This window comes from Ictidomys tridecemlineatus, chromosome 7 (assembly GCF_052094955.1).
Source record: "Ictidomys tridecemlineatus isolate mIctTri1 chromosome 7, mIctTri1.hap1, whole genome shotgun sequence".
NCBI classification, from domain to species: domain Eukaryota; kingdom Metazoa; phylum Chordata; class Mammalia; order Rodentia; family Sciuridae; genus Ictidomys; species Ictidomys tridecemlineatus.
The window spans coordinates 7,916,975-7,929,403 of record NC_135483.1 but is presented as its reverse complement, the minus strand read 5'-3'; the positions used below and the strand labels follow the sequence as shown (position 1 = coordinate 7,929,403).

At 46.8% G+C, this 12,429-nt stretch overlaps 1 long non-coding RNA gene across 1 annotated transcript in view; it reads right to left on the bottom strand.

Annotated features, from left to right (window-relative positions):
* LOC144365395 (uncharacterized) overlaps positions 1-9,768 on the bottom strand; it is a 107,827-nt gene extending 98,059 nt beyond the window's left edge. The window contains exon 1 of the long non-coding RNA XR_013423770.1: positions 9,379-9,768. This is a non-coding gene — a long non-coding RNA (uncharacterized LOC144365395). The remainder of the gene's footprint in view (positions 1-9,378) is intronic.
* Positions 9,769-12,429: the final 2,661 nt, after the last annotated feature.

Genomic DNA, 12,429 nt, shown 5'->3' with positions numbered 1-12,429 from the left:
CTTTACTGGCAAGGTCAAGGCCCTGGAGAGAAACTCTTCCATCCTGCTGGAATCATCCTGGCTTGAAGCTGGCGGAGGCCTCGCAATGAAAACATGGCACCATTGCACTACAGCCCAGCTTAGAGCCATCCATCCATCCCAGCCGCCCAGGGAGGAGGTCGGAGGGGCAGGTCAAGACACCAGTGCCAGTAGAGGTGTCATGGTGTCCTGGATCACACCCCCAGGCTCGGGGACACAGGCCTCCAGCTCCTCATTCAGGGCTCACCCACTATGCCCAGCTTTCGTCACAAATTTTCCTTTCAAAAAGTTCATACTTTTCCAAAGACCTATCCAGTGGTTTCTTCATTCCCAGATTTTGTCATTTCAACCATGTCTCAGAGGCCACTGAGAACACAAAAGCCCACCGTGAGGTCCTGCTTTGTTTTGTCTTATTTTTAACTCAGATCCTGTGAGTGCTCTGGTCTTGAAATCTGTTGGAGTGTTGAGGCTTCCCTAAATGTGCTCCCATTAGCACCTGCTCAGGTATGAGCTAAGGTGGGCCATCTGCTGACCCAGGTGTGAACGTTCTTTACATCAAAGGCCACTAATACCAAGGTTTCTGGGGTTATGGGGCAGAACAAAAACAGAGAAACAGCTACCACTGGAATAAGAGGGCAGCCACCCTTCCTGTCCAAACGTCCTCCCACCTAGAACACAGGCAAGGTGCAAAGCACCCAGCGGCCCCTCGACCTCCCAGGCACAATCCCACCTAAGCACTCAGCAGACCTGTCCTCCTAACACGAAGCTCAGTAGAAATCACCCCCTCCGCCCTCCACACCGCCTCCTGCCCTCAGCAGAATCAATGGCTGCCTGGCCTGGGCTCTCTGAGCATTTTGTTCTTCCTGCCCATGGAGCCTGCAGGAAGGCTTGTCTGCTCAGTTCCCTAAATTCTTAGTGCCTGAAAGAGTACCTAGCTTTGGTAAGTCCAAAAGCAATACTTGTGAATTTTTTTAATTGGACAAATGAAAAATCCATTCTAGAAGTAAGGAGCTCTGGCAACACAATTTCAGGACCTGAATTTGCCATAGACACACCAGTGCTTTCCTCCTACTTACCTGTCCAGGGCTCCCTCAGTGAAGTGTTTTTGAGTCGAACACTTTCACTATTAAAACTAAGACGCAGAGGCTGAGAGGGCATAAGGAACTTGCTTGCAGTGGACCCAGATCCAAATCCAGGTCTGTCTGGACCAAGGCTCCTTTCACTTTACTGCCTTACTCCCAAACTTTGTCCCAGATACATGGAAACAAGATTCCTTCTGATTAGCATCTCTGTTGTTGCTGCTGCAAGCATTCTAACTGGAAAAGTCACAGAAAAGACCAAGCCAGCTGAAATTTAAAAGAAAAAGAGAAACAATCCATGCTTCATTTTTTGCTTGCAGTCATACACACAAATACCTAAGTTGAGTCATTACCTTGTTCTACTTACAGATGGAAGAATAAGCTAGACATACTCCCTAGAAGACCCTGCATGGTTCCCTCTGATCTAGGAAAAGGAATGGGAAACTCCCAGGGAAAGCTCTGGGACCAGAAGCTTTCCTACGGGGACCTCTTTCATACTGGAGAGGCATCAGAGCTCTCCTATCAGTGGGGAATCTCCTCCATAGGTGGACTCCGCAAGCAAGCACCAAGCTGTTTCTTTTGAAATTGACATTTCAGAATCAATCATATTTGCTATTCTGATTACCACATTTTCTCTCTTAATAAGATCATGTAAAGTTGGTAAGGCACTAATATCACTTTTATATTTCATACTCTTTGTCCAAATTGATACTTGTGAAAGGGTCTATCAAATCTCATTTCCACAGATCAGCTTTTGGAATCAGTAAACCCATACCGTTTAACATATTTATGCTGCTGAAAGTCCTAAAATGAATAAAATTATTTACATGCACGCTCGTATGCATGTACATGCGCATGCACACACACACACACACACACACACAAATCTGGGTGACAACCCAGGTGAGGACAAGGATAAGGTCAGCCACAAAAAAACAGCTTGATCATTACTGCCCCATTGGCCCCAGCGCCATCTTGCTCCTTCATGTTCCCAGACTCACTGGGTGGCTCATGCAATTTTACTGATGAGATTCAACCTCATATTTGGTTGAACTTAACACAATCCAGCACAGACTGACAGGATACTCCAGGGATGAAAAGTCTCCTTTTCTTCCTGGGGCTCCCAAACTTTAGTAGACCAAGCAACCAAAGCAGATATTATAGAGAACATGTCAAGTGCCAAAACACTGGCTAGACTTATTATACTTCCAAACATTAATCTCCTTGTTAAAAAACTGAACACTTGCCTCTCTATTTTATAGACTGGATGGCTACTGGCCAAAACTCCACTGTGGGACTCATATAGTTTAGGTTAATAAAGTATTTACTATCTGCATATATGGTCCTATGGTAACCATCACCAGGCATGCTATCACCTGATCTTTATAAACTCATCTTGGACCCAACCTCTTCTCGCAGACTGAACTTTTCCAAGTAACTGTCTTTACTGTTTGCATTTGGGGTACACAAATTGTCTTCTCTCATCTCCTAGAAGCATTTTCTTTGCTTTTATAGTGTCTGTAAAATTAAAGGTTTACAGTAAACTTATAATAATTTGGAAAGGTTCCTCTTTCTTTGACATGTTCCTAGTGTCTCCTTTGTAACCTTCCCTACCTCCTGTGTGTCCTCAGCAGCCCCGAGCTCCAGCAGCTGAACCTGAATAACCAGAGGATTCTAGGATTCTATCCTCTCCTCATACAAGTTACCTTCCTAGTAAAGATGCCTATCATTTTTTCCAGGTGAGGAAGCCTCTCTTGGTTTCCTTCTTCCTAGATGTCTTTGTACCCTGGACACATCTCTGACTTTAGCTAGATTCATGGTTGTCCCCTTATCTCAGCTGCAAGAATGGATTGGCCAGATGTTAACAAGCATCCTTGTTCTGCCACACATCCTAATGATTCCATTATTACCATGTCCAAATCCTGTTAGGAAAACCCCTTTGTCCTGGACTTACAGCACAAGAGCAAACACTGTCAGCCCTCCCTGTCTTTCCATTTCTCACAATTCTAAGAAGCTGTCTTTTCTGGGGGATTTCTGTTGGCTCCTCAGGCACCCCAGTCTGCATGCAGGGCAGTCCAGGAGCGCTGGGGGTGAAGCCCTGGGAAGCTCAGGCCATGACGGATAGAAGCGGAGCTATATCTGCCCTGGGTCTTCACCTGCTAAGTATGATGTTGGTGCATCATCTCTGTCATGCAGTAGCAACCTGCTCACTAATGCATCCTGCCTGGCTTCCTTCCCTTCCCTTCTCATTTCCACTCTTCCCCTCGGAAACTTCTCAGGATTGCCTCCCAAATAAACTACTTGCAATCAAAATCTAACTTCAGAGTCTGCATCTGAGAGAGCCCGACAGAGACCATCGTTTTTCTTATCTGCTGCACTTTGAAATCCCTGTTCCACCTACTAGAGTTCATATCCGGGTTCTTCTAGAAAAAAGATCAAACCTATTTGCAAACTTGACCCTATAATAAACCAAATACTGACCTGAAAGCAATACCCCTTTGCGAAACTCAGTCTTGTATAAACTTTCTTATGGCACATACTGGCTCAGTCCTGCTCAGCCTTGTGCCCTCAGCACGGGTCAGCTGAGCTCTATTACTGGGTTCCTATGGTAACCGCCTTATACACCTGCCCACTGGACCAAGGGTTCAGCAATCCACTCTATTCTCCATTCCTTGCCCTACAGGGCATGGGAATTATTCCGAGGAGCAAGCAACTACAATGGCACCAATATCCAACTAATTTTCACAGGGCACCAAGTGAAAGAGCTTCCAGATTTACAACACGCAGCTTTCAGAAAGTATTGCAGGTGAACAGAATAGAAACAAGAGATTGGATATGCACTCAAATCACTTATCATCCACACTGTGATAAGTCAGTGAGAGGAACAACATAAAGATAGTCCAAAATTCTGTCTCCAATAGGTAAGCGCAAGTTAATGCTCTTATTCACAACTCAAATGATTTCCTTCTTAACCTCAACCTTTGTGGTGTAAACTTAGTAAGACCCTGCCCAGATGTTCCCTAACGTGGAGCTGAGCAGGAGGGTTCTGTGCCTGATTTCTTCATTTATGTGCAGTTTTCTCATGGCAAGGTCCTGCTTAGGTGCTCATCATCAGAACTACTAGGAGTGGGTATGTTATGGTTTGGATCTGGAATTTCCCCCAAGGGCTCAGCCATTGACTCTTTGTTCCCCAAAGTGGAGGAGGGGATTTGGGGAAGTGCTTGATCATTGGAGGTCTGACCTCATCAGTGGATTAAACCATCAAGGGACCCATGGTTAGTAGACTCCCGGGAGGGGTGGAGGCCTTGGGAGGTAGGACTTGGTTGGAGGAAGTAGGTCACTAGAGATGTGCCCTGAAAGCATCTTCTTCCCTTTCCCATGTCCTTTATTCCCTCCCCTCCCCTCCCCTTCCCTCCCATTCCCAGTTGCCATGAGCAACAGCCACCATAAGGTGTCTGCCTTGGAGCCATGGACAGAAACTTCTAAACCATAAGCCAAATTGAATCTCTCCTCCTTTAAGTTGTTCCTGTCACATATTGTAGCCACAGCAATGAAAGGCTGACTAACCCATGTTCGCACAGTTTCACCTTGAACTCCAGCCAATTCCCCCGTCTGTTCTTGACCTCCTCACCGTGGTCAAAACAAGTCAGATCACTCCTCGTTTTCCATTTTCTGTCTTTTGCTTCTCTGTTTCTTTAAAACTTACTACTTTAGGTGATATAATTTAAACTTAAACCCCTCCTCCTACAAAATTACCATTAAGAATTCTCTCTGATCAGTAGCAGCACTCTTCAGCCAGCTATTCCACTTCTTCAAAAGAAATGAATATTTATATAAAATCTCCAGCTTTTTAAATGTTGACAGTAAATTTAAATAAATTGATAAATAATAGAACTTATCTGCAGCTTGAATGAGGCCAGTATTCGCCATTTTGTGGCTTCTGGTGACCGTGCCTTCTGTTGGCCCAGGCTTTGGCTAGCACCGCATGACGCTCCAGGCCGCCTGGCCTCCCCACTCAGGGTCTCTCGCTCTACCTTTCCTCAGTGCCATGTCATGGTTAAGACGGCCCTTCTCTTGTCCTACTCCATCACTCAGAGTCCATAATGCCGCCCGGCAGTTCTCTCGTATACACTGTCAACTGTGGTAAACATACAATGTAGCTTTGGGGGGCATTTGGTTTTTTTCTAGTGGACGTCAGGACCTTGTCTTGTGCAACTCAACACATCCATAGTGTCAACAGGTGGAGATGGGGTACCTCCAGGTACTCTGCAGTATCTGGCACGTGGAAGGTATCTAAAGAGAGTCTATTGGATAAAGAATGGGGAAAACTAATGAATGAATAAAATGATTTCCTACATACACTGCAAGTTAGAGTTCTTGATAGCAAGGGCTGGAGAAGCTACTCTTTGAGTCTGTATTGTTTGAGCCTCTACTAATCATTGGCTTCCTCTAACTCAGTGGTTCTCTGCTGGGAGTGATTTTGCAACCCAGAGAATATTTGGCAATGCCTGAAGACATTCTTGGTAGTCCCATTGGGGTGTGACTAGCAGTGGCATGGAGTGGGTAGAGGCCAGGGCTGCTGCTGAACTTACTACACTGCACAGAATGCCCCCACAACAGAGTCATCCAGCTCAAAATGACAACAGCATTGAAGGTGAAAAACCTTGCCCTGAAATAGCCACTTCAGTTGCTTTATTAGTAGACATCCAAAGACTGTTTCCTGAATGGGGGTGATCACAAGATACAGGTGATTCCACATGCAGACGGAAGCTTAGCCTTGGCAATAGATATATCAGCTTGGTCTGAGTGTTGTCAAGGGAAACTGTCAACACTCTGACCTGAGCTTGCTCCTTTCTCAGCTCACAGAATGTCTCCAAGACTTCACAATTGCTTTGTGTTATGTGTGATTGGTGGGTGACCTTTTCAGATGAATTCAGCCTGAACTGTGCAATTGATGTTGAAGAAACAAATGGATTGTGTTTTGCCCTATAATTTTAATATGGTATTATAGTGTTTTCCTCCATGAAAGTTGACACCGTCTGCCAGGCCCATGTGGAAAACACCATCATTAGAATAGTAATAGCTACCTTCTACTGAGCACATGCTGCTGCAGGTTAAATCGTGTCCCCCCAAAAGACACAATAACATCTTAAGCCCAGGTTCCCGTGAATATGATCTTATAATCCAGTGTCCTTATAAGGAGAGACTGTCCGGGGAGCACACAGGCACGCAGAAAGGACCCCACACGGTGGCAGAAGCAGAGACTCGAATGATGCAGTTGCAAAACAAGGAACACCAAGGAAGGCCAAGAGACCCAGAAGCTGGACAGAGGCAGGGAAGGGTCTTCCTGAGCCTCCCGAGGCAGCCAGTCCTGCGTGGGCTTGGTGTTAGAACCTGGTGAACTCACACAGCTCTACTCTGCGGCTGCTGTACGGAGGAGTCCCTGCTGCATTTTTGAGAATGGCATTGAAAACCAGGAAGAGCTGATTCTCCATGACAGTGTTGCTCCAGGGGTGAGGAAGGTTCTTTTCCACTGGTTAACCTTAATTCTCACAACCACCCTGTAAGTTTAGGTCCCTATTAATTTTCACTTTCTATTGATGGCAGACATGTGCAGTCATTTGCCTCAATTCTAACATCTAGACCAAGGTGTCGTCAAGATTTGAGGCCATGATCTCAAGCTCTGCCCTGTTCAGCACCTACAAGAAGGGGCTGGAGTTGGTGGTAAGACCTCCGGCAGAGGTGGGCAGAGGGGAGAGAGGGGTGTCAACTTTTGAAAGTGTTGAGTTCCATGTCTGTGATTTCTATCTGGGAGACTTTGGTTTGGGCAGCTTTGAGTCTGAGATTCCTCATATTCAAAATGGGTAGAAGAAAAAGAAGGACAAAACTCAATAATTTAAACTTTAACAACCGGATAATAAGGCACTGCATGCGTGGTGCAGAGGAGTGCTTCTTCAAATGACCTCAGATGGCCTATCACAGCTTCATTCAGGGACATCACTAACAAAGGGATCTCAGTGGAGACACAGCCCTGCCCTGGGAGGTCCACTTAGGCAATCTTCAATGCTCTTCCACCATGCTGCTGTGAGACCCTGCATGTTTTTTATCAGATTTACTCCCAGTGGAATGACAATGATGTGCAATGTACTCGTCACCTCAGGTGTCCCTGAGGCCTCCCTGAGGAAGAATCTCAGGTTCAGCTGGTGACTATGGGCTCCAGTTGGCTGGGACATGTGAGGTTGATGGGAGCTCCCAGTGCCAACAGAGGGGTCAGTGTCTGCCTGCGGCTAAGAGTGGCCAAGAGCACCAATTTTGGTGTTCAATATTCCTGGACAGTGCTAGGACTTGGGGACTTGAACAGACACATGCTTTCCCAGAGAGAGAGAGAGATGTAGCCAGACATCTCTGAGGCTTTAAAACATGTTTCTATCATTGCCAAAACTATCTGGACACCGAGGTTGAAATGGAGATGGAGCAGTCCCGCAAGGCTGGCCGCATGGCAAAGGAGGAGACTGCCCCACTATAAAGAAATATGGCCCCACTGAGGGAGATGGGGACCTGAGCCACAGCAGCCCCATGAATTCTTCCGAATCCAACCCGCAGGCAAGTCATCCTTCTATGGGGGAAAGGGAGTAAGAGGTGAGGTCCAGAATGGAAGCTCTCGGGTTGCTCCACATGGAAAGATCAAGAAAAAGGTAGTTGCCCCCAACTAGCCTCTCGGAATATCATTTTTCTTTAACATAAGAATAATATACATAGCATGGAGTTGGTGGGAAGATAAAATAAAAGCTATGGGAAGTAATAAACACAGTATCTGACAGAGGATGTACGCAATACTGTCATTATGACATTTACCTTTATCTTTGCATATAGCGAAAGACTTGAACCCAGATTATGTTCTTTTATACAGCTAGGAAAATTGAAGCCCAGAGAAAACACAGAATAGCAAGAAAACAGGGTGAGAATACATAAACCCTCTTTCAACTGTAGAAGTAAAGAGAAGATTCTAGAAAAGCAATGTGGCTCAGGAGAAAATACGATGAGGTAAGAAGGAGAGCTCATTTCAGGGTATTTCACTTCGACTCTAGGAGACAGCAAAGGCTGAAAACGGTGCTTGGGGACTGAAGCGCAAGGAGGCAGCAAAGAGCCGTGGGCGAGAAGGGGCCGTGGGGTCAAGGTGCCGACAGGTCCTCAACATGAACACTCAAGGCTTCTGGAGTGGAGTCCACGGTGACGTAAAGAAAAACACCAAGGTGCCATAGAAAGGTTCTCAAGGATTTTAGGCAAGGAAATGGGAAAAATGACTAAAAAGAGGTAGAAAATTAAAATGAGAATTAGTCTGTCTGTCTAGCAATGAAATCAAAATTTTACAAAGACTTCTCCTGTCCTCAGTCACTCTTTCTCCAAATACATCCAACACTGCATCTGTCCATCCATCCACCCATCCACCCTCCCATCCATCCATCTCTCCTTCCATTTAACAGGTCCTGCACAACTGTGCTCGCCACATGCTGGACGCTGGGTCTCAGCAGAGAACAGGGAAACAAGGGCCTTGCTCTCAGAGCCTCCTCACCATCTAGTGAGAAAGATAGACGCAGAGCCAGAAACGACAGTGGGTGAGTGTCGAGTCATGCAGAGAAGAGCACAGGGCGCTCTGGAAGCACATCACAGGGGATCTAAGCTAAGTGTCAGGTGGCTGCTCCCCAGAGGGACATTTAGGTTCAGATCTGAAGGGTGCAGAGCAAGTACTCAGAGGAGGCTTATGGGGCAGAGAGGCTGCGCCAAGGTTAAGAGGCAAATGGAATGGTAGGGTGGTCCAGATATGGACGGGTTCAGTGTGGTGGGGCCATAAATCCAGGGGGGCAAGAGATAGAACAGGACCCCTGAGAAAGAGCAGTTTAGGAGGGGGCTTTCTGAGGCATGTGAAGAGCTTGGCCTCAGGACCTTGGGAAGTCTTGAAGTGTCCCCAGCAGACAGGTGGCATAATAGATGTACGCACCCTAGAAGGGACATTTTGACTGGAATGTGGAGAATGGGCTACGACCTGAAATAGACTCAGTGGGAACGTTAGAGAGGCCCTTTGCCTGGATGGCGTTAATGCTGAGGATCTGAGAGAAGCTTCCAGAGATGAAAGTCACCATGGAAGTAAACTAATAGGACTCAGTGGGTGGCAAGCTCTGGTGGCCCCCTCACTCCTCTCCAACTCCTATCTTATGTTTATACCCTGATCACCTAACCTTCTTCTTCACTATGGGTTAGAAAAAAAAATGTCATTACCAACCTCATTTTGGGGAAAGGAAATCCAGGATGCAGACAGCTTACATAGTCGCTGCTCTTCCTTCAATTGTCCTTTGCTAAGAATAGGAATTGAGTTTCTATTGAGAGAATACCTCGATCTTCTGTAGATGAGCTCAGCTTGATGTTCACCACTCCTTTTTATGCCTCCTGGGTGTGGACATGAACTACATTTCCCAGCCCTTCTTGCAGTTAGGACTGACCATGGTCTGAGGCTCGACCAACCACACTTGACCCCGTGATGTGCCACTTCCAGGCCTGGTCCTTAAAACACACATCCTCCCCTGTCTTCTGGTGGGAAGTCAGAGCCCAGAGCCATCTCAGAGACACTGTGGAAGATAGAATAGGCTCGAGGCTCAGAATAACCACAAGCAACTCCGTCTTTCCCCCCTTCTTTGGCTGCCAAATGGGCAATTGATGAGAGCAAACAGCAAGCTTATTGTGCTAATCCACAGAGATGTGGGAGTTTCCCTATGATAGCAGTTAGTATGGCCTTGATGGATGCTAGTCCACATATTACTTTTCCTGAGGAAATGCCTCCGTGCTTTGCCCAGCATTACTTTCTTAGCATGAATGTTGCCACTGCTTAGCATAATTCTCTTATACAGCAGTCCGTTATTTCCTTGGGGACTCATAAGGAGGACCGTGTAAGCTTAGTGCAATGCTGAGAAACCTTCAGAAGTGCCAGACCTTCCCCAGAGCGTCAGGTTCAGTGAGTGTTATGAAATGCCTGCAGTGAGCCAAGCCCAGCTCTGGGCTCTGGAGAGCCTTGTTCCAAAAGATCTTGGACTCTGGGGGACTCAGTGCTGCAAGTGGTTCCAAGGCAGAATGATCAGTGTTTTGAAAGAGCACATTAGTAGCCAAATTTTTCCCATGACATCACCATATAAAGGGCAAGTCTCAGATCTCAATGTCCTACAAAACACACATCTGAGCTGTCTTGATAGGTCCTCAGAGAGGCTGTCTGGCTTTGCCCAGTTAATTCCAGGCTTCAGGTTGGGGTCAGGTCTCCTGTATGTGTCCACATCCGGGGATCCAAGGGGAAGGCAGTGGTTGCCTAGGGTGGGAAGAAGTTTGCTATGCCTCTTCAAACCCTCGTCTCAAAGGCACGCAGTCCCTTCTGCACACATTCTTTCAGCCAAAGCAGATCACATTGCCACATCAGACTTCAAGGGACTAAGGAGTCGCATAAGTGGAGGAGACTCCACGTGGGATTAGCAGTGACAGCACAGACAAGAAAGTCAGCCAGCTTGGGAACTCAGGAGGCCAAGCCACAGAGGGCATTGGGTCTGACACTCAGAGATGAATGGAATGGGGTCAATCCCAGAGGAGGGAGAATTTACTCCAGGCAAAGAAAAGCAGCATGGATAATATCAGCGATCGTCTTTGTGAGAGCGAACATTTGGAAGCTCTAAACCTATTAACATGAGATCTGTTTACAGAAACGGTTGGACAACTAAACTGCAGAACTCCATGCGTGAGTTAAAAAGAATTAAACAGGTTTATATGAAACGATAAAGGAAGATTTTCAACTCATGTTATAAGTTAAAAAAAATTGCAGGATCATGCATGGAAGAAAATATACCATTTAAATAATTTCCATACATACGCACAATGAAACCATTCTATAGATATAATTATATGCACATATATATGTATGTATATATATATATATATATACACACACACACATATATATAAACATAGGGAAAGAGATTAATAAACAGATACATCAAGAGAATTCAAGATGGATTTTTATATATAAAATTATACCTTCTCCAAGAAACAAAAATAAGAACACACATCATGTGGTCAGAGTACTCAGGGAAAAGGTCCAGGGGATGCAGAGAGCTTCCCAGAGGGAATTCCAACTCCCCCTGCAAGGTCGTCATTTCTTACGAGAAGCTGGGTGGTGTGGGACTGTCTTCCTGAATGCATGAGTGGCAGGAGGCCCTGCATGCCTCCATCCTGTTCCCACCCTTGGTTGAACTTGCCTTCGTGAACATTCCTTCTTCTTTCTGGGTAGGTCTAAAGTTCTAAGCAGGTTCTAAGCATGACCAGTCACTGAGGTCACAGTTGGACTATAACACATGCTCAGTCACTGTGCCATGAGACCAGTCCTGTTATTAACCACTTAAACCCATCCAGTGTCCTCATTGAAACCCTGTCTAGTCCTGTGACCCTCTTCTCCCCAACTCACAAGCCCAGCCTATAGTAGGGAGGGCAGCCTTAGTGGGTCATCTTCCTCCACTCGGTGCCACCCACCTCCAATTCCTCAGCACCTCTTCCTGATACCATCTGCAGTGCAGGGCACAGGAGGGCAGTGCAGTATGGATGTGGAACTGTGCCCCTGGAGGAGCTGAACGCACCCCGGAGACTCTGCCTCTCATGGCAACTAGATGTCCCCCTCCCCAGTAGTGACCCCCACGATGACTGCGGCATCTCTCCAGCTACTTCAGCTGGGCTCTGGGCTCCAGCCCAGCCAGATCAGCTGAGCTCCTCCTGCAGTCTCCGGGGTACAACCCACGGAACTCCACTTGGCTGGCAGGAACCCTGGAGCACCCCATCCCATTTCAGGGTGAGGGCAGCTCCCAGCCGCTGCAGCCACCTCTTTTCTTACTTCTAAGTAGGCCATCTGCTGTCCCTTACTCCATCAGTCTTCCCAAGCAGGATGCACACACCAGGACCTATGCTTCCCGAATCCCAGGTGACACCAGGCGAGCTCTCAGAACCCTCCCATGAAGGCCCTGGGACTCAGCCTGAGGTAATGAGCAACTAGAGGTGGAGGGGAAATTGGGAAACTCTCTGGCTTAGGCAGCTTTTTTGCTGCTGTGACCAAAAGACCTGACAAGAACAAATTAGAGGAGGAAAGGTTGTTCTGGGGGCTCAAGGATTCAGCCATCTCAGTCCATAAACAACTGGCTCCATGCCTCGGGGCTTTGGGTGAGGCAGAACATCAGGGCAGGTTCCAATTCCTCAGCAGGAAGCAGAAAGAGAGAGCTCCCTACCACAGACCAAAAATAACCCCCAAGGGCAC